This window comes from Anabrus simplex, chromosome 1 (assembly GCF_040414725.1).
Source record: "Anabrus simplex isolate iqAnaSimp1 chromosome 1, ASM4041472v1, whole genome shotgun sequence".
In the NCBI taxonomy this organism is placed as follows: domain Eukaryota; kingdom Metazoa; phylum Arthropoda; class Insecta; order Orthoptera; family Tettigoniidae; genus Anabrus; species Anabrus simplex.
In genome coordinates this window covers 11070779-11094558 of record NC_090265.1, presented here as the reverse complement: position 1 = coordinate 11094558, position 23780 = coordinate 11070779, and positions in this window count along the sequence as shown.

Below are 23780 nucleotides of genomic sequence, written 5' to 3'. Positions count from 1 at the left end.
ATGATGTTGATCGAAACAGTAGTAAAGGGAAAGTAGAAGAAGAAGAAGAAGAAGAAAATCTTAATGTTTCATTGCCATTACAGCTTGATGATTTTACTTCATTTTCTAAGCCTACTACACGTTCTGTCGCAGTGCAAACATCTCAAGAAGAGATGCAAGGTAAAGAAGAAGGAAATTTAAACGCTTCATCGCTATCGAAACAAGTTAAGTTTGTACCTAGAAACGCTACTGCTGAAGCATGTATTACATCAAAACAAGTCCCTACACATCAACTGTCTGCAAATAGCCTCAAAGTTCACAACAAGCCTCTGTTACCCTATGTAGATATAAGATACTGTAAAGACGCCAACGTACTCGTAAAACGTTTACAACTGCTAAGAGTCTATCATGATGCTGGTTACACACAGTACAAAGAAGATATTTTTGAAATAGAGCATGAATTACGTCGTATAGGTATTATTAAGTAAGCGCTTACCCTCACCTAAGTCATCCATCTGTAGTATATAGTCGATCGAGTAGCTATATTCGTATAGATTATTTCCCAACATTCTTCCTTCCTTAGGGTGTTAACTCCGCCTCTAGTTGTAGAGCCGGTCTCAAGCCCGGATAAAGAGAGGAGAGGTTCCCTAGCCCTTTAGCCCATTAGCCCTTTAGCCCATTAGCCCTTTAGCCCTTTTGCCCATTAGCCCTTTAGCCTATTAGCCCTACAAGGAATGTGCGGTAACCTAATCTTCTTAGAACAAAGGTATCCCCTGACATGTTCTAAACACATGCTGTATCGAGTACAGTGTTCTATTTTAGTCTTGATCACTTATTTAGTGTTCAAAACACTTCAATCAATGTTCCGATCACATGATAAAGTTAACGGCATAGAGTGCAGTGTTCGATTCTAGTCTTGTTATGTTTCTTTAGTGATTTGCAAGTCTAAACATGCATAATGACGTCATCACTGCAGCACGTGCTTACTCTAGCTATCCCGATGCAGGTTTAAACTTGTTCGATAGAGCTATGCCTTGACATAAGAGGAGGCCTTAACAGCTTATGTATAGCCGCTATTGTTTAAAGATAGCTGCTGTTAAGAGAAAAGCACCCGCCACCACATTTCAAAGGTATGAGGTTTAGTGCTGTAAAGATACCTGCACGATGCAAAGCTAGCTTTCTTCACCAGAGCAGCCACTATCTTGTGTGAGCACCTCTAGGCCGTATCATAAGGAGCTGTGTATAGTCACCGTCTTGTCGCTGCTACCTTGCGCAAGCACCCCTAGGGCGTCTCATAAGAGCAGCAGCCATCTTGTGCAAGCGCTCTTAAGCTGTCTCATAAGAAGCTATGTATAGCCGTCATCTTGTAGAATTAGATAGCTGGCAATGCCAAAGGGCCTAAGTAGGGTTCGAACCGTCGATCTCATCATTAGACTATGTTTTTCTTATGCTATCATGTTCCTGATACTGCAAACTTACGTATCAGGTGGAAAAATTTTATCCGTTTTGCTCTACGATGCACCGTTTTCGAGATATTTAACATTTTGCATTTATGCCTCAAATTTAATGAATCGAACCTGCACGGCACGTTATACTCTCTACCATAGTTAGACCTATTCATGTTGGGAAGACTTGCTTCAATACAAGCTAAAACAGAGCGAATGCCAAAGGGTCTAAGTAGGAAACGAACCGTTGATCTCATCAATAGACTATGTTTTTCTTATGATATCATGTTCCCCATACTGCGAACCGAGGTATTGGGTAGAAAACTTTTGTCCGTTTTGCTCACCGATGCACCGTTTTCGAGATATTTAACATTTTGCATTTAAGCCCCAAATTTAATGAATCGAACTAGCACGACACATTAGCCTCTAAGCTAGCTTTCTTCATAAGAGCAGCAGCCATCTTGCGCAAGCACCCTTAAGGCGTCTCATAAGGAGTCGTGCATAGCCACCATCTTGCGTCCACCATCTTGCGCAAGCATCCTTAGGGCGTCTCTAGCCATCTTGTGCAAGGACCCTTAAGCCGCCTCATAAGAGCAACCGCCATCTAGCGCAAGCATCTCTAGGGCGTCTCATAAGGAGCCTTGTATAACCGCTATCTTGTGCAAGCATCCCAAGGGCGTCTCATAAGGACCCATGTATAGTAGCCATTTTGCATAAGCACCTTTAAGGAGTCATGTATAGCCACCATCTTGTGCAATTAGCGTCGAGAGATGGCTGCTGTAGAATTTTTCTTTTAAATTATCCGTCACCATATTTCAAAGGTATGTGCCTAAAGAGTGTAGCACTGAGGTTTGCGATGTAAGATGGCGGATGACAGCTGACAAAAAAAGCGCGTGAGTTTGTTTACTAAACAAGAGCACGTAGAATTTGCCGCCACCACATTTCAAAGGTATCTAGCTAAAGATGGCAGCACGGTGCTCTCTTGATTAAAGATGGCGGATGACAGGTAACAGAACTTTTCAAATTGCCCGCTACTACAGAGGGCAGCACGGTGCTCTGTAGATTAAAGATGGGGATGACAGCTGACGAAATTGCCCGCATGATAGCAGCACAGTGCTCTATTGATTAAAGATGGCGGATGACAGCTGTCAGAAGAAAGCACGTGGCTTTGTTTCCAAACAAGAGCACGTGGAATTTGCCGCTACCACATTTCAAAGGTATCTAGCTAAAGATGGCAGCACGGTACTCTCTTGATTAAAGATGGCGGATGACAGCTAACAGAACTTTTCAAATTGCCCGCTACTACATCTCATAAATAGGGCAGCATGGTGCTCTGTGGATTAAAGATGGCGGATGACAACTGACGAAATTGCCCGCATGATAGCAGCACAGTGCTCTATTGATTAAAGATGGTGGATGACAGCTGTCAAAAAAGCACGTGGCTTTGTTTACAAACAAGAGCACATAGAATTTTTCAAATTGCCGCCACCGCATTTCAAAAAGTATCTAGCTAAAGGGTGCAGCACTGAGGTTTGTGATGCAAGATGGCGGATGACAGCTGTCAGAAAAAAGCACGCGAGTTTGTTTCCAAACAAGAGCACGTGGAATTTACCACTGCCACAAAGAGGGCAGCACGGTGCTCTCTTGATTAAAGATGGCTGCTGTCACGTGGAATTCAAAGGTATCTAGCTGAAGAGGGCAGCACGGTGCTCTCTGGATTAAAGATGGCTGTTGTCAAAAAGCATTTTTCAAATTATCCGCCACCACATTTCAAAGGTAAGTAGCTAAAGAGGACAGCACTGTGCTCTATGGATTAAGGATGGCGGTTGACAGCTGTCAAAAAAGCACGTGGATTTGTTTTCCGATTCAAATCTCGCGCTAGTGAGGTTAAGTTGGTAGCACTGAGGTTTAAGCCCGTTAAGATGGTAGCACTGCGGATGACAGGTGACGAATTTGCAGCTACTGCGATAAAGAGGGCAGCACGGTGCTCTGTAGTTTAAAGATGGCGGATGACAGCTGTCAAAAAAGCACGTGGCTGTCAAACAACACGTGGATTTGTTTACCTCGTGCTAGTTAGGTTAAGTTGGTACTACTGAGGTTTAGGCCTGTCGAGATGGCAGTACTGACGTTAGCGATGCGTTGTTGTCTGTCAAAAAGCACGTGGCTGTCAAAAAACACGTGGATTTGTTTACCTCACGCTAGTTAGGTTAAGTTGGTACTACTGAGGTTTAGGCCCGTCAAGATGGCAGCAGTGTGGTTAACGATGCGTTGTTGTCGATGATAGCTGCCAAAAAGTACGTGGCTTTGTTTACAAATTCAAATTTCCCGCGGGTGGTGGAGGAGACTTCTGGGAGGCCTCTGGCTGTGGTGGTGGTGGAGGAGGCCTCTGGGAGGCCTCTGGCTGTGGTGGTGGTGGAGGAGGCCTCTGGTAGCCGGTGGGGGTGGTGGCGGCCGAACCATCCAATTATACTACTCGTACATTTTGAACACTTCAAATTCTCTGGTCGCCATGACAGTTTGATGTCATTTGTAGCAACATGATTGGCTGAAACGCTCATGTCCGTTTTTCATACAAACTACGTCTGGAGGTGTCCGATTATGAAAGGAACTGCATATTTCAATGTTAAAAATTACGTACAAATATTCGTTTATGAAAGACACGACCACTAAATAAGAAAGAGCATTAAAAATGCTGTAAGGATCAATCCTTAACTCAATTTTGATATAGGTGGCGCATGTCCATGTTTGATATTAGGCACCTCAAATATGATTGTTAATAAAGGGTACAGATCTCTGCACATGGTTATGAGAGTATTTAGGGGTTGTAGTAAGGATGTAAAGGAGGGGGGAATATAAGCCTCTGGTGAGACCCGAACTACAGTATGGTTCCAGTGACCCGTTACGTAGACCAACACACAACCACTAGGATAACGGCAGTAGAAAAGGGAAAACAAACGAGCTGGTACACAAATGAGCTAGTTCATAAAGAAAAACAGGAAGTGTAATCAGACACCCACAAAACATCACCAAAATAAACAAGAAGAGAAACTTACCTAAAATGTTGAAAAGGTGTCTCAGTGAAATCGTGGATAAATAACGTAAGTACCTGGTTTCAAAATACTAACTTTTAAAAGAAAAACAACATGTCTAGTCTCAAAAGAAAGAAAATAAAACGATTTATTTCAAAAGAAAATTAAAATTAAAGTGAGTAACAGGGAAAACGTCCACGCAGGAAAATTAAAAGGGTAACAGTCATAAATTAAGTTAGGATACCAAAGGAATAGTTAACATGACAAATCGTGGTCGACCATCGCAAAAAGGAAAATGAACTAGTAATAACCTAAACTAATATCTTGGAAACCTCAACATACCAGAGGAATAAGGTAAATAAAATAATTATTTTGTTTATAATTATTCTTTAAAATATTACTTCCCTAACCACGGAGTTCTCACCAACAGGAAGAGTTACCGGCAGTCCAGATAAAATTATCACAACGACTGCTTCACACAGGGAGAAATGAAGACAGAAATTTAAAATTAAAGAGCTCAAATGCGAGCTCAAAATTCCACAAGAGCAAGGGAAAAACATACAATATAATAGAATCCACACAAGACAGCTAGTCTTCGAGACGGCAGAAAACATCATCATTCCTTCTTTAAATCAACAATTACAATAATCACCGGTCGTCATAGCAACGCACGAACGACATGTAACGGTAACAATAGCCCGAACAACGAAAGAGTAAAGCATAATTTTACACGAAAAGAACAAAGAATGAACCAAGAAAACTAAAATTAAGACAGAGGAAAGTTAAATAAAATTTCCGTCCTCTTGGTTAGAACTCAAATGCTTCAAAACATTACCTAGTGGGGTGATTTGGTAGCATATCAAGAATTAAATATTACACAATCTTTCAAATTTTTAACGTAATTAATATGATAATTCAGCTTCACCCCCAGTTTAAGTGCACTTGCAGTACACGCTCAATAGCACCTCAATTACAACGAACCCGAATTATATTTTTGATTTATAATAATTTTAAAAAATTAAGCCGAGATGTGAAGACAGAAAGCTATTTAGAGTCCCACACGCCACATAATCCAGTAAATTTTCAAAGTAGATCCATACCAAAAGAAGTTCCATTTCACAAAGGGGCGGAAGAAATTCCGGAACTTCAGATGACGCCATAGAGCAATTTTAATACTAAATGATGATAAAACCATAAGGAAAATTTTAAAAAACATACAGTCTGGTGAAGCTCCCAAGAAGATGTAGATTACATTAAAAACATATTGAGGGCGAGAGAAAGAGCCCGCTCACAAGTATTCTTCAGCCGTAATCCATAACGCACACCGAAATCCTCCCCCACATGAGACACACGGTACACAGATCCATCTCCTACTACTCAAAACACCTTAATGGCCGCTCTCACAGAGCAAGGATGAACAAGGAAGAGCTTTCCCCGCAGAGAGCTCTAAAGGCTTGGTTTCTCAGAACCGACGCATGCGAGGTGCGAGGTGCGAGGCCCGCCTCGCACAAATCCAGACTACACGAGCTTATGCAAGTGGTTTCTCAAGCTGCGCGGTGCGCAGTGTGCGCAACCTCGCAGTGAGACCTCGCAGCGTCACCGCGCACTGATTCGTCCGGCCAGATTTGTGCGAGGCGACAGCAGTGCGAGGCGACATTGTTTCTGTTCTTGTTTTTACTGTTTTAAGCAACACGATGAGCTTTACGGACGAAGTGGACGAGGAACTGATTAAAGAAGTTCAAATACACCCAGTGTTGTATAACTTACAACACAAGAGGTACAAAAACAACTTATGGAAAATGATATCACTGAAGTTGGATAGAACAGCTAATAAATGTTGCTAGTTTTATGTATTATACGATGGTCTTGAGAAGGAAAGAGTTCGTAAAAATAGAAACTCCAAAAACGGAGGTACCAGACGATTAATGTTAATTTACTGTCATTTGGAACTTCCGTTCTTGGGATTCTATGTTTTTTCATTGATGTGGTAGCTGCCTCTGTGGATCGGTGGTAGGGTTTCTTTCTATGATTATTATTATTACTATTATTATTATTATTATTATTATTATTATTATTATTATTATTACTTATAACAAATATAATGAGTTCAGTTTCAAAGGATTAAATAATTAACAGATTTAGAAATGATGTATCAACCAATAAATCCATTACTTTAATATCAAATATGCCAATATATATAATTTTACAAAATTTGAGTTCAGTATTGTTCATTTAATAAAATCACGTGTTTTATTTTAATAACGATGTTCATTCCGTTATTATGCTAATTGGGTCACAGAAAAAGTAAACTATAGGTAAACAAATACATGTTTGTCCGTTAGAAAAAAACTTACACTCCACCCGTTAGCATATTCTCTTTGTCATACCGATTCTCTCTCCCTGCTACAAAAATATTTCGTGAAGCTGTCTCTTATCATGAAAGCAGCATGTATAGAATTACCTCCGTTGTCAGCTGCCAGAGGAATCATGTTTTCTTCTGTTAATTCCAAATAGCCAATAAAGTGTTAATTTGGGCAAGGAATTCGCTCATCCGGAGAAGGTTGTGGACTGTACAGGCTGACATCACAAGATCATCAATAGTTTCCATTGATACTGCTATAGGGGTGAAGAAAATCCTCCAGTACTGACACATAATCCGCTTCCTCTTCCAACAGTAGCGCACAGGCTGCAAGACATGTGCTCGGCAACTGATCCGCTTCGCAGCCTGGGAAACCACGAGCCTCGCAGCGTCATCGGGATGAAAGTACGCAACGTCGGCCTCGCACCTCGCACCTCGCATGCGTCAGTTCTGAGAAACCAAGCCTTAAATCGTTAGGGGGCGGAGCGTGGCAGTACGAACACTCCGTGTAGAGGTCAGCACATACAAGGAACTTTCTTCTCATAAGTTCAAACCCAGACTTTGAGCGCAATGCTCGGAGATCAGATGTATTAAATAAAACATAAGTAGAAAGGAAAAGGAACGAAGATAGTTTGACACGAACGTTAGGGGGGGGGGGGATGAATAAAAACGACACCTCGGTGTCAACTCTCATCAGGATTACTTCATTCAAGAACTGGAAAAAATCCAATGAAAAGGAGTTCGATTTGTTGTGGGTGATTTCCGACAAAAGAGTAGCGTTACAAAAATGTTGCAAAGTTTGGGCTGGGAAGACTTGGGACAAAGGAGACGAGTTGCTGGACTAAGTGGTATGTTCCGAGCTGTCAGTGGAGAGGTGGCGTGGAATGACATAAGTAGATGAAAATGTTTGAGTAAAGTCTTTAAAGGTAGGAAAGATCACAATGTGAAGATAATGTTGGAATTCAAGAGGATGAACTGGGGCAAATTTTCGTTTATAGGAAGGGGAGTTAGGGATTGGAATAACTTACCAAGGGAGACGTTCAATACATGTCCAATTTCTTTGAAATCGTGTAAGAAAAGGCTAGGAAAACAACAGACAGCTAATCTGCCGTCTGGGCGACTGATCTGCGTGGGACTGAGCCCAGTTCGAACATACAGCCACTTAGCCTTGTAGTACTATACAAGAAATAAAGCGAGTATTTAACAGGAATCAGTAAATATTTATTCCATACAATGAAATTCCACACGCTGTTTCCAGTCATTTGACCGGGTCAAGAATGGAATGAATGAGGCCCCCCATATAGCGGCGAGGATAGGAATTGTGCCGGCTGCCGAAGCCAGTCGCACTCGCCTGGGGCAATGATTAATGAAATTAATTGATATTGGAGAGTGTTTCTGGAATGAAGGATGACAGGGAAAACCGCAGTGCCCGGAGATAAACCAGTCCCACCTCCGCTTTATCCAGCAGAAAAGTCACATGGAGTGACCGGGATTTGAACCACGGAACCCAGATGTGAGTGGCCGGCGCGCTGCCACCTGAGCCACGAAGGCTCTTCTTTTCCACACAATGGCGAATTTGATTTCTTTCCGCTCTAGAAATGTACGGAAAACGACACTTTATGTTTCATGAACTACTTTATTTTCTCTTTTATTTAAAAAACGTCTCTGATTGGTTTAACTTCGGTTTGACCACCAACATCTCACCTGATAGGCTCAAATTTCCTTTGGAGTATGGATTTTCTGAACGTCCCTCCATGTGCGTCATTTGGCCGAGCTCTGCTTGTATTTGTTTATACCGTTTTATCGATTGTGTTGATCACGGCCTCCTCGATCATGTTCGTCATTTGGCCGCGCTGTGTTTGTATTGGTTTATACCGTTTTATCGATTGTGTTGGTCACGGCCTCCTCGATCATGTTCGTCATTTGGCCGCGCTGTGTTTGTATTGGTTTATACCGTTTTATCGATTGTGTTGGTCACAGCCTCCTCGATCATGTTCGTCATTTGGCCGCGCTCTGTTTGTATTTATTTATACCGTTTTATCGATTGTGTTGATCACGGCTTTCTCGATCATGTTCGTCATTTGGCCGCACTATGTTTGTCATCTGTTTACGTTTTGTCGTGTTGATTGTGTTGAACATGGCCGCCTCGATCAGGCATGTTTTGGCTGCGATCTGTCCAAATTATTTAGACAAAATATATCTTTTCACAGTCCGCCAGATAGCTATGGTCTGCCACCGTGGTTAGCCGGGTCGAGTCCCGTTAGTCGACAACATTTCACCACGAGAATGTTCGGTGGCAGAAGATGGCAACATCTAATCAGTTTATAGCAGTTAATGGTTTCCAGAATTAGTGCCGGTATCTTTATTCCCCCACCAAGTCTCTTCCCATAGCACCAGAATTAAGACCCTCTTCCGTATTGCTTACTCCCGGCTTTCTCCTTCTCTGTTCGTGTTACAGCAAAGGTTACCTTATCTATCAATAACAACATAGACACCTTCCTATCGTATTCTTTCTTCTGTCATGATAGCTCCCATAACTTAATTTTCCTTCTTGTTCTTCCTTGTCTCTTCTCTTGTATTTAAGTGTATTTTCCTTTGTTTATGTCGTTGTTTGTGTAAATATGTAATATATAGGACTGTGCAGTTTTTACTGTGTATATTTGTATCTTTGTCGATATCTGTATACCTTTTATTTTGGATTAGTAATTATTGTTCCTAGGGGCTGCCTGGCCGAGGCGGTAAAGGCGTGCTCCGTTCGACCGGAAGGACGTGGATTCGAATCCCCTTCAGGAAGTCGTAAAATTTTAGAAACGAGATTTCCACTTTCGGATGTGCATATGCCCTGAGGTTCACTCAGCCCACACCAAAAATGAGTACCAGGTTAATTCCTGGGGACAAAGGCGGCCGGGCGTAGAGCTAACCACTCTACCCCATCACGTGCCGAGGTTACGAATGATGGAAGCCTTTAACTTCCACCCCTCCAAGGGCCTTCATGGCCTGTACGGAGATGACTGTTTTTTTTATTATTGTTCCTACCTCGGATCTTTGTAATTCGGCGTTATGATGTTGCCGACATTGTATAAATAAATGAATAAATAAATAAATAAATAAATAAATAAATTGCGTGCCAAATGTCTGAATTCAATTCCAAAATCTTTCCCCGGAGTGAGTGCATATCGTCCGTCCGATGGACATGTTAAGCCTCGAGCAGATCACTTGCTGAGGTAGTCTATGTGCCTGTACCCAGTTTCATCCTCCCTCTTGCTAGTATTATATACCACACCATTAATTTCATCTCATCAAATCCTCTTCGGTCGTGGAAACTCGTTACGTAGATTCAATTCACTTCATACCCGTCAAGGGAGGGACACTCGTTTGATTAAAAATAAGCAAATTTGCCGTAGTATGGCATAAGATATAAAACGCAGCATTCACCAAAGTGATTAGCTTCAGAATTCCCTGTAAACATCTCACTCGCACGGTGTAACATCAGTTTCCATGCCTGGTGCGTAAATAACTATTCCTATGGGGAGTGATCCACTCCATGATCCGTGACCTATATTCGTACTGTGTTTCAAATACCACGCAATATGCAGTAGAAAATTAATGAACTACATTATGGAATAAATGCGTATCAAGAAATCTAATAAAATAATTACTCAGCGTATATTCTGAAAATGAATGTTTCATGCGGATAATGTTTCTAATTGTGTTATTTAAATATGTAACATATTTTAATGACGTGGTCGAAACGTTATGTAAAATATTAATGATGTAAACCAGCAAATGGAATCTGCTGGAAGGAACATTGTTTGCGCTGTGGTGAATGCTTTTAAATTCACGGAGGAGATTCATTCAGCTACGCTGCTGCTACTCTCCCAGTTTGGGAGCGGGCCACCAGTCCTACTAGGGCTCTTTGGCCGGGGATTGGGTTGGTTTTGGGAGTTTTATTTGTTATTGAAAGTGTGCTATGGCACACGTGCTTTATGTTGTTGGTTGAGGTGTTTACTGGCGTGTGGGTTTCTCAACAAGGAGTCACCCAGCGTGAGTCCCGCACCGCGCCCGCCCGGCTTTTGCCCTGCTATACCGTGTTTATTGAAGCTTTCTGAGATACATATTTACAATATTTACATTATATTTTGTATTATGTTATCTTCTTTTAGTTTTTGGTCTTGATGAATTGATCATTGTTAGTACCGGTATATTATTTTCATTTAATTAATTTCACATTATTTATATTATTACACTTTCCACTGTGAGTTCTTTCTTGATGCTGTTTTACATTTTTCATTTTTGTTTTGTGTATTTGTAACATTTTACGGAGTGTAATGTGTTGTATCGTGTATAACATACTGTATATTCCAATTTGTTTCATCGTAATATTATCCTTTAATTTTCAATTTTTGAGTTTTTATATTTGATGATTTATTATTTAACAATTTTTATAGTCGTGTTATGTGTTGTTGTTACATTTGGTAGTCGTGAAGTGTGTGTGATATATATGTTCCAATGAGATTCACTGTAATAATATCTTTTCATTTTCAGTTTTTTGAGTTCTTTTTCTTGCTGTATTTGATATTTAACAATTATTTTGGTTGTGTATGTGTTGATGTTACATTTTATATTAGTGTAGTGTGTTGATTGTGTGTAGGGATATAATTTATTCATTTTTGTGTATTGTGTGGCTGGGTGTTATTTTTAATTGGTGTGTTTGTTCTTTAAGTGATGGCGATGGTGTCGCCTTCCAGTCAATACTATGTGTTGCCAATGTAAGGGTTTTTGTGAGGCCTTTGCCCTTTTTGCGTCATCTGCAGAGGTTTGTTGTAGTTTTTAATCAGTGTTTAATTTCGGGCGATGGCTGGGGTTGGGAATAGGTAGGTAGTAGCGGGTGTTGGCTGTTGGTGTAGGATGGATTGAGCTAGCGGGGATAGGTTGATGGCTTCGGTGGGTTGTGGGAGGTGGCGAGAATGAGCATTTTTAAGGTATTGTAATCTGTGAGAATGGAGGTAGGAGCGAATGGTAGGGAATGTGTAAAAAACGTTTATTGCTTCTATTCGAGTTTTAGGTCCGAGGCTGTGCGCGAGTCGAATGGCGTGTCGGTCTAGTTTTAGTATGTCTAGGTAGTGTATGGGGTGGGCTACGATCCAGGTTAGGGAGGCATAGGTTATGATAGGTCGGATGAAAACTGTATAAGTGTTTATAATTTGATAGGCTTTTAGTTCCAAGGTTTGACCTTTCAACCAACGTAAGAGGTTGAACCTGCTGTATGACTTTTTATAAATATTATTAAAGTGTACATTCCATTTTACATTGTTTTGAAACGGGATACCTAGGTATTTCAGGGTTGAGGTTTCTGTAAGCGGTTGATTATTAAGTGTAAGGCGAATTTTGTTAGTGGGTCGGTATCTGAGGTTGCCGTTTCTAAAAACTGTAAATTGGGTTTTGTTTACGTTAATTTCGATTTGCCAAAGATTTAGCCATTGTTCAAGTTGGTGGAGGTAGGGTTGTATGCGTGATTGGAGGGAGCGGTTGTTGGATCCAAGGGCGAGGATTGCCGTGTCATCTTCAAATTGATATAGTTTGAGTAGGGGTGAGGGTTGGGGGATGTCTATACAGTATAGGACGTATAATAGGGGGCTCAGAGAGCTGCCTTGTGGTACTCCAGCTAGTAAGGGAAATTTGTATGATAGGGTGTTGTGGATGGTTATTTGAGCACTATGTCGGTTGAGGAAGTTAGCAAGGAAACGGATGATTGTGATAGGTAGTGGTAGATGTCGCAATTTAAAAATGAGTCCTGAGATCCATACTTTGTCGAATGCTTTTTCTACGTCTAAACTGATTAATGCGGCTCGTTTCTTAGGTGGGAGATATGCTGTAAGGGATGCTGAGTTATGAAAGAGGTGATCTTGTGTAGAATGTTGTGGGCGGAAACCTGCTTGTGATTGTGAAATAAGTTGGAGGGAATTTAAGAAGGAATAGATTCTACGGGCTAGGATGATTTCTAATATTTGATTTAGTACTGGTAACAGGTTTATTGGACGGTATGAAGTTATCTAGGAAGGTAGTTTGTTAGGCTTTAAGAATAGTAGTATTTTCGCATGTACCCAGTGGGGTGGAAAGGAACCTGTTTGTATTATAATGTTGTATATATTGCAGAGTATTTGAAGAAAAAGGATGTTTATACGTAATTTGGTAGAGGCCAAGAACAGTGTTCTTTCTGTATTTTAAAAGCTTTTGTATGTCTTGTACTGTGATTGGTGTGTTTAGAGGGTGTTGTTGTTCTATAGGTGGAGGGGGTCGAACGTGGTGTGTAGTGGTGCTTTAGTAATGTCTGTGTATTCAGTTATTGTTTCATGATCTGGTTGGTAGAAATTAGGGTCAGTAGAAGGTGGTCTGTAATGATCTGCGAAGAGATCAGCTTTCGTTTTTGGATTGTTGGGTGCGGAGTTGTGTATTATTGGATAGTGAGGAAATGATTCTTTAGTTTGTGTGAGTTGTTTCAATTTAGTCCAGTATTTACGTGAGACGGTTGTATTGGATAGTTCAGTGCAACTGTTATTCCAGGCTTTTCGCTTTATGGCTTTGATAAATGAGCGTGCGTGTCGTAGTGTTGTTCTGTGTTCCCGAAGAGTGTTGGGGTCTCGTGTTCGAAGGTAGGCTTTGTAGAGGTCATGTGAGTATTGTAGTAGTTGAAGGGCTCTAGGTGGGAGTGGTGGTTTTGAGGGGTGTGAAGTATGGTGGGGTATGTGTAGTTGGTCTGCAGTGGTTAAGGCTGTTTCCAGTTGTTTGATTGTTTTGTGTAATTCTTCTTGGTTTGTCGGTGTCGTAATATTTTGGATCATGTCTGTGATAGTTTGTCTGTAGGCTGACAAATCAGTGCGGTTATATTGTGGTACTGGTGAGCGTCGTTGGTTGTGTTGAAATGGGTTGGTTCATAGGTTTGGTAGTGTTAGTATGCATGGTATCTGATCACTTCCGATAGATGGTAGCATGAGTATATCACTATTGTTTGCTAGTGTTGGTGAAAGGATTATGATGTCAGGGGTGTTATTGGATATAGGTCGTGTGGGGGAAGGGAAAGGGATGTCCACTCCCCGGATGTCATGTAGAATTTGTTCATGAGTTCTTTTTTGAGCGCTATCATATGATGTGACGTTAAAGGCTGCCATGATTAAATAGGTTGTAAAATTTTGGTTAATGTATTCTACAAATTCTTTAGGTGGGGGTGACCCTGGAGGAGTGTATATGGTAGCAATTGGGATGTTTTGATTGCCAATAGTTACCTCAATTATTAGGTTTTCTGTTTGGTATTCTTGTAATTGGTGGTGGTGTGTTTTTGACGGAATTGATTTGTGTACACTGATTGCTACCCCTCCACGGCCCCTGTTAGGACGGTCGGAGAGTATGTGATTTTTTATTTGTGTTTTTGTTTTTTAGTTAGAAACGTTTCATTAAAGATTATGACATCCGGGTTGTGTTGGTCGATCTGTAGTTCAATGAGCGGTCGGTTGGTTCTTAGTGAGCATATATTACCATAGTAGATTTTCACTTTTTAAAGTAGTGGAGTTGGGTTTAGTGGGAAGTATGTGCAGTGCATTTTAGATCCTGAATCCAGATTAGTCTGGAATACCAACCTGAACCCGATCGAGTACATGGGCACGTTGGAAAGGTAGAACATTCTGTAGGACTAGGGTGATGAATCTGAGGATGTTCTCCGTGGAGGGGGAGGGAGAGTGGAGGTAAATGTTGGGGTGGGCAGGTCAATGGGTGTTTTGGGTCGGATGGTTTCAGGCTGGGATGGGATGAGTTGAGGTTTGCCCCTACATTTAGCTGGTTGGGTGGATGGTCGTATCCTTGGCAGCGTTCGCAGCGTCTACGTTGCGGCGGGGACGACCTTGACTGCTCCACACGGTGGCGTTTGGCGTAGATGAGGGCGCCATCTCGTAGCAGCTGGTCCAGCGTTGAGGTGTCACGTGACAGGATTCGAATTAGTGAGGTTGGTCCTCCGTCGTTCCTGATGCGTATAGTTTTAAAAATTTTCAGCCCTTGCTGTTGTAGTTGGTCTGCAACCTCATCCTCTGAGTAGCTACGATAAACACCGTATGCCACAACTGATAATGTGGGCGCTGGGCGCGTAGATGGTGCATTGCTCCTAGGTTGTACGGTCATATTTTGGGCTATGGTGTGCCTGCCGAAGTGTGTTAGTCCAATAGAGTTGACCATAATGGAGTAAAATGACCTGGAAGTCTTGATGTTGTGGTACTCCTTACTTCTTTGTATTTCCAGATTATATTCCTTCTGCACATTCGGTAGAAATCTTGTTATTATGGAGTGGATGGCCTTCGGCTGGTTTTTGTCGGGGTCCAAGTGCTTTAATTTAATTATATAGAATTGAGTTGGTACTCCTGTACCCGTAGCAGTTCCGCTTCGAACAACACCTCCTAGATATTAAGGCCTAACAACAGCGTGGTGACTTCACACTAAGGAGGCGATGCCATTGCGAAGAAACGCGTAACATGGTTAAACACATGATTTTAATATCTTTTACCAATGGAATAATTGATTTACTAACAAAATAGCGTTTAAATTTTAAAGGATATTGAATAATACTGGCGTTATTAACGTATTTTAGTGACTCTGCCATTAAAGATAAACAGCAAACAGTTGTAAAACACGACCGCAGTTTGCAATGTTAACTTACTAAGGCCGAACTGCTAACAGCACAACAGGATGTGCAAACATATTTCAATTTAAATAGGCATTACATGAAACTAGCACGTATAATATTAGCATAGGCCTACCATCTAAGCTGATGTAGCATCACTGGCAGTATTTGCACATGAGCCTACAATGTTTCCTCCCTTGAAGTGCATGTATGGTTTAATGAGAATTTCACCTACTATCGATGTTACCAATTTATCATTCTGTTCGAAACCTTGAACTTTATGTTTTATGTATTCCAGAAAGTATGTAAAATTCTGTCCCAATATTGGACTACCATTCAGACCGGAGCCTACTCATTTAAAATTATTGACGTGGCAACGTTAAATTGCTACTATGCCTCATAAATTTGTAAAAATCGCACGGCGCAACAGCCCTGAAGGCCTTGGCCTTGGCTCTGCTCAGCCCGAAGGCCTGCAGATTACGAGGTGTCTTGTGTTCGGCAGGAAGAATCCTCTCGGCCGTTATTTTTGGCTTTCTAGACCGGGGCCGCTATCTCACCGTCAGATGGCTCGCAATTGTAATCACATAGGCTGAGTGGACCTCGAACCAACCCTCAGATGTAGGTAAAAAAACTCACTTAGCCGAGAATCAAACCCGGGACTCCGAGTAAGAGGCAGGCATTATATCCCTTCACCACGGGGTCGGCCATAAATGTGTAAACATAAGAAGATATGAGACAGAAGGTTGAACAAATAACAAGAAAATCATACACATACTCCCTAATGAACTAAGAAATGTTTTAACTATGACTATTAAATTAACTGTGGGAACATCATCCTCGGTATTCAGTTTACCAACTAGGACTAGAATCAACATATTTCTTGAATCTTTGTACACATTGTTACACTCATTCCTTGTAAATGCAGCTATGATGTTTTGTAGGTAAAGAATATACCGCATTTGTATTAGTAATTTTGTCCACATATACATTAGAAATATTTTATCTATAATATTATAAAAGGAAGTGTTTGTCTGCCTGTGCGCGATGCCCAGCAAAATCTACAGCACGTAGAGATCTGAAATTTTGAACATAGGTAGATGGAAAGGGGTCCGAATGCACCTCGAAGCCGGAATTTTCATTTTCGCTTTCGTTGGTGAGTTATGAACGAAAAACCATCGGAAAACGTGTTTTGGGATAAGACAATCCAACGTGCTGTCACCAACATTAAATGCATCGAGTCGCTGTCGCTAGACAACGTACATAAGATAGGTAGAGAACACAATATTCAAGGAGCCATTTTACCTCCAGGACGTAGGGAGCTGTTTTTGGTCTTATATGGTGGGAGGGCATATGACGGTGTTGATGATGATTCGTCCGTCGGATCGGGACGTTAAGTCTTGAGCTATTCGAGAGGAGTGGTATATATGCCGGCGCCGGGTTTCATCCTCTTCATTCTTGCTATCATATATCATGTCATTCATTTCTTTCAACAAGCAACTTTACAAGAATTACCCGATGTTCTACACAGTTACAAGTCTATCGACTACACGACAGAGCTTCGAAAGACTTGGAGTCACCTGGAGTACGCTCGAATATCTTAGAGCGGACGATTGTGGCACCAATTATCCTTCTTAAGAATAAGAATCCTGCCCTCTGCAATGAACACGACTCTGAAATTGATGACTAATATTATTGAAGCCATTCTCATGATTGGGCATGCCGCGAGCGAAGTAATATTCATTCCTCGCATTCGAATAATTTGTTCGGATATACAGTTTAAGTTTAGATCTCTGCAGTGTTCAAAATAAAATTTATCTATGTAATAATAAAGCATGTATAATCTTCTTCTTCTTACTATATATAAAAATGGATGTATGCATGTATGTGTGTGTGTAAATGACACATCTCCTCCTAAACCACTGGAGCCATTTCATCCAAACTTGGTACACTTATGACTTACTATCTGGAGACGAGCACTGTGGGGGTAAGCCATCCGTAGCTCCCTTAGGGGTGGGGGGTCAGGTATAAAGATAAAAATAATCGAAGAAAGTGCCTAATCCACAGTTTTCGGGGTCGCTGAGATGAACAGTGACACTCCCCATTTTTCAAATGCCTAAGTTCATCTCCCTTTCGCATGGGGGGCGAGGGGGGAGTGATATAAAAATTAAACGAAAATAATGTCGAATACATAGTTTTCGGGGGTCACCGAAGTGAATTGTATACTCTGGATTTTTTGTATCAGGAGACAAACAACGTGGGGGTAAGAAAGCCCAGGAACCCTTAGGGGCGGGGAGGGCGAGGGGGTCATATAAACAAATTAACGAAAATACTGTTGAATCCATACTTTTTGGGGTCGCTGAAATGAATAGTGACACTCCGGAGTTTTTATTAAAGTTCAAATTCAACCCCCTTTGGGGTGGGGGCGAGGGGATTGATATATAAAATTAAACGAAAATAGTGTCGAATGCACAGTTTTCGGGGTCGCTGAGATGAACTGTGACACTCCGGAATTTTTTGAAGTCCATGTTCAGCCCCCTTCGTGGTGGGGGCGGCGATGGGAGAGTGACATATAGAAATAATAATGATATATAGAAATAAGAGTGTCGAATACATAGTCGCTGAGGTGAATAGTGCCACTCCAAATTTTTAGTATCAGGAGACAAACCACATGGGGGTAAAACACCCCAGGAACCCTTAGGGGCGTGGGGGCAAGGGGACTGAGATATACAAATAATCGAAAGTAGTGTCGAATCCATACTTTTCGGGGTCGCTGAGATGAATGGTAACAGTCCGATTTTTTAAAACTCAAAGTTTAGCCCCGTTTTAGGGTGGGAGGGGGGAGTGAGATATGATAGTAATCGAATATACTGCCGAATCCATAGTTTCCAGGTCGCTGAGATGAATAGTAACATTCCGGATGTTTAAAGTCTAACTTCAGCCCCCTTTGGTATAGGGGGTGAGAAAGGGTGAAAAAATGAATTGTCAGAAATGACCGAGATAATGGACGTATGTATGTTCCAGTATGACTTTCAAGTATGACTTACTACCTGGAAAACGTACTGTGGGAGTAAGACGCCCCTGGAACCACTAGGGAAGCGGGTAAAATATTATCCACACTAATAAATGGAAGTCTGTTTGGCGCGATCTATATATACTGTATTGTATATGTATATATATATAAATTAAGGCATAAAAAATTAAAACAGACGTAAATTAGTGAGACCATTCTAGGCATCTTAGAAATTTTAAACTTGGTACCAGACAACCTGATGATTCCAGGATCCCTAGAAAAATCTCAAATTATCATAATTCTCTGAGGGGTACATGCTGGGAGTATCAAACCTGCATAAGAACACAGTCGGTGATATTTATCCAGAACCTACAGGTTTTATGGGCTTAAAAGTTCCCTTAAAGTCCTGATTTTTAACCCACTCCCCCATATCAAGATCGCAGCACAATCTCCCAGACAAGTCAGAAAATTGAAATTTTGCAAAATTATAGCTTTTAGCATTAACCGACAGAAAATTTACGAGATGTTTAAAAATGTTATTTTCCCCCCGAAAAATATCGAAATATGGAGGCAATTTTAATGACGGTGCAGTCCTTCCTTTCGATGCATTTCGTGGCTAAATGGTAAGTGGCATCACAAAACGGATGGCACAATTTCCGTTCAATTTGGAGTGATCTAAAACTTCGGTCCTATGACCTTTTGTCGTATCTCTGTCCATTATACATTAAATTTTTCTCTATTTCTGTATTTACCTCAATTTTGCACTTTGTACACGTACAATTGATGGTTTGATTCAATTATAGGAAAGGTGGGATCATCAAATTCTACACGAATATTGGCCCACCCAGTAGCCATATGTGAGCCAAATTCTATGTTTGAAGCTGCCGAATAAGTATCTGAAAAGTAATGCACTGTGTGAAAATCTTTCACAAATTTCACCCTATTCAACGTTTCTAAAACATAATGAATTGTGGTAGACAAGTGCACCTGTCGTTATCATCACAACTCCACAACTCGCACTTTACATTGGAAACATCGTCTGCGGACTTCCCTATGCTTTTTCTCGGATAACGCCAATTTACATGCAATTTAAAAATTATTATTAACTTCATGTACAGTAATTTACTTCGATATCCGTATACAATCTGAAATACCGTAGCGAAGCACGGGTACAATTGCTAGTACTTTAATAAAACCCGTTTAGAATAAAGGCCATGTCCTATTAGATGTTTACATGTGCTATGCAGTATGGTTGCCTCGATGTATGGACGTACACAGAAATTACTTACGTTCACTTCATCACAGTACAACAACCATCAGGTAACAACATGTATACCGGTATTGTACTTTTAAGCTGTGTAAGATTGTGGAGTGAAATTCTGTGTATGAGATACGTACTATCTTCAATGGCTCTGTTTATTGCTCCTCTTTCTATTCACATTTTTGCCTGGTTCTTCTCTTCACCTGCCAGAATATGACGATAAATATGATGAGCAATTGGGAGAGATATAAGGCACTGCAGTCTCTGACAGTTATGGTCTTGGAAGAGGAGTAGTTAAAAGTTATTTCCTGAGGATCAGTACCAGTTACTTTCTATAAAATAGCACAGACTTTAAATGTCTGTGGCATACCTGTAAAATAATGTACCACCGTGAGGGAAATTCGTGTATTTCCAGGGTGAATCGGCCTACACCAGCAGCTCTTGTAGGTGGTATGTTTTAATGTGTATAATAATATTAAAAATAATACCGTTGAAATAATGTATCCCATGATTGTGAGCTAACATAACCTTATATCATTGAAGAGTAAATATGCCTACAGTAGTATAATACAGGGATACGGGCGCCGCCTCCTCCTCCGGGCTCCCAGGGGCCCCTCCGCCTTCCGCGGGAAATTTGAATTTTGGCGGGAAATTTGAATTTTTGCGGGAAATTTGAATTTTGGCGCGAGATTTGAATTTGTAAACAAAGCCACGTGCTTTTTGACAGCCACGTGCTTTTTGACAGACAAAAACACACCGCTAACCTCACTGCTGCCATCTTGACGGGCCTAAACCTCAGTGGTACCAACTTAACCTAACTAGCGCAAGGTAAACAAAGCCACGTCTTTTTTGACAGCCACGTGCTTTTTGACAGACAACAACGCATCGCTAACCTCACTGCTGCCATCTTGACGGGCCTAAACCTCAGTAGTGCCAACTTAACCTAACTAGCGCGAGGTAAACAAAGCCACGTGTTTTTGACAGCCACGTGCTTTTTGACAGACAACAACGCATCGCTAACCTCAGTGCTGCCATCTTGACGGACTTAAACCTTAGTGGTACCAACTTAACCTCACTAGCGCGAGATAAACAAATCCACGGGCTTTTTTGACAGTTGTCATCCGCCATCTTTAAACTACAGAGCACCGTGCTGCCCTCTTTATCGCAGTAGCTGCAAATTCGTCACCTGTCATCGGCAGTGCTGCCATCTTGGCGGGCCTAAATCTTAGAGCTACCAACTTAACCTCACTAGCGTGAGATAAACAAATCTACGTGCTTTTTGACAGCTGCCATCCACCATCTTTAATCCATAGAGCACAGTGGTGCTCTCTTTAGATACTTACCTTTGAAATGTGGTACGTCACAGCTGTCATCCGCCATCTTGCATCGCAAACCTCAGTGCTGCAATCTTTAGCTAGATACCTTTGAAATGTAGTGGCGCCAATTTGAGAAATTCTTTATGCTCTTGTTTGGAAACAAAGCCACGTGCTTTTTTGACAGCTGTCATCCGCCATCTTTAATCCAGAGAGCACCGTGCTGCCCTATTTAGCTACTTACCTTTGAAATGTAGTACGTCACAGCTGTCATCCGCCATCTTGCATCGCAAACCACAGTGCTGCACTCTTTAGCTAGATACCTTTGAAATGTAGTGGGGGCAATTTGAGAAATTCTTTATGCTCTTGTTTGGAAACAAAGGCACGTGCTTTTTTGACAGCTGTCATCCGCCATCTTTAATCCAGAGAGCACCGTGCTGCCCTCTTTAGCTACTTACCTTTGAAATGTGGTACATCACAGCTGTCATCCGCCATCTTGCATCGCAAACTTCAGAGCTGCACTCTTTAGCTAGATACCTTTGAAATGTAGTGGCGGAATTTTGAAAAATTCTTTATGCTCTTGTTTGGAAACAAACCTATGCGCTTTTTGTCAGCTATCATCCGCCATCTTTAATCCAGAGAGCACCGTAATGCCCTCTTTACCTACTTACCTTTGAAATGTGGTGGTGGTAAATTCTAAATGCTCTTGTTTGGAAACAAACCCATGTGCTTTTCTGACAGCTGTCAACCGCCAGAGAGCACCGTGCTGCCCTCTTTGTGCCGGTGGCAAATTCCACGTGCCTTACAAACTCACGTGCTTCTTGACAGCTGTCATCCGCCATCTTGCATCAAAAAACCTGTGCTGTACTCTTTAGCTAGATACCTTTGAAATGTGGTGGCGGCAAATTCCACGGGCTCATGTTTGGAAACAAAGCCACGTGCTTTTTTGACAGCTGTCATCCACCATCTCTAATCAATAGAGCACTGTGCTGCTATCATGCGGGTAATTTCGTCAGCTGTCATCCGCCATCTTTAATCCACAGAGCGCCGTGCTGCTCTCTGTTGTAGCGAGCAATTTGAAACGTTCTGTTAGCTGCCATCCGCCATCTTTAATCAAGAGAGAACAGTGCTGCCATCTTTAGCTAGATACCTTTGAAATGTGGTGGCGGCAAACTGAAAAATTCCACGTGCTCCTGTTTAGTGAACGAAGCCACGTGCTTCTTTGACAGATATCATCCACCATCTCTAATCAATAGAGCACTGTGCTGCTATCATGCGGGTAATTTCGTCATCTGTCATCCGCCATCTTTAATCTAGAGAGCGCCGTGCTGCTCTCTGTAGTAGCGGGCAATTTGAAAAGTTCTGTTACTTGTCATCCGTCATCTTTAATCAAAAAAGCATCGTACTGCTATCTTTAGCTACATACATTTAACATGTGGTGGCGGATAATTTGAAAAAAACTTCCGTTAGCTATCATCCACCATCTTTATTCAACAGAGCATCGTGCTGCTATCTCTAGCTACATACATTTAACATGTGGTGGCGGCAATTTGAAATTTTATCTAGATCCCATCTTTAATCAACAGAGCACCGTGCTGCTACCCCTTTGAATTGTGGTGACGGATAATTTGAAATTCCGTTAGCTATCATCATTAAACATTAGTGCATTCGCTAACCTAACCTCTCATCTACTATTTTGAAGGAGACTATACGACACCTCCTCTACCTCCTGCTCTTCCACCTCCCCTACCAACTCCGCCTCCTCCTCCTCCTCTGTCAAGGCATAGCTTTATCGAACACGCATCGCGAAGGCAAGAGTGTGCAGCGATATACATGTTTAGACTTGCGGATTACGAAAGAAACATAACAAGACTTGAATCGAACACTGCACTCGATGTCGTTAACTTCAACATGTGATTAAAACATTGTCTGGTATTTTCAGAACACTACATAAGTAGAATCGAACGCTGTACTTAATACAACATGTTAGGGGATACCTTTCTTCTAAGAAGATCAGATTGAAACATAAGAAGACTAGAATTGAACACTGCACTCGATGTCGTTAACCTTAACATGTGATCAGAACATTGATTGACATGTTCAGATCACTAAACAAGTAGAACCGAACACTGTACTCGATACAACATGTTAGGGGATACCTTTGTTCTAAGAACATTAGATTGAAACATTACAAGACTAGAATCGAACACAGCACTCGATGTCATTAACCTTAACATGTGATCAGAACATTAATTGATGTGTTCAGATCACTAAACAAGTAGAACCGAACACTGTACAACATGTCAGGGGATACCTCTGTTCTAAGAAAATTAGATTGAAACATAACAAGACTAGAACCGAACACTGTACTCGATACAACATGTTAGGGGATACCTTTGTTCTAAGAAAATTAGATTGAAACATAACAAGACTAGAATCGAACACTGCACTCGATGTCGTTAACCTTAACATGTGATCAGAACACTGACTGATGTGTTCAGATCACTAAACAAGTAGAACCGAACACTGTACAACATGTGAGGGGATACCTTTGTTCTAAGAAAATTAGATTGAAACATAACAAGACTAGAACCGAACACTGTACTCGATACAACATGTTAGGGGATACCTTTGTTCTAAGAAAGTTAGATTGAAACATAACAAGACTAGAATAGAACACTGCACTCGATGTCGTTAACCTTAACATGTGATCAGAACA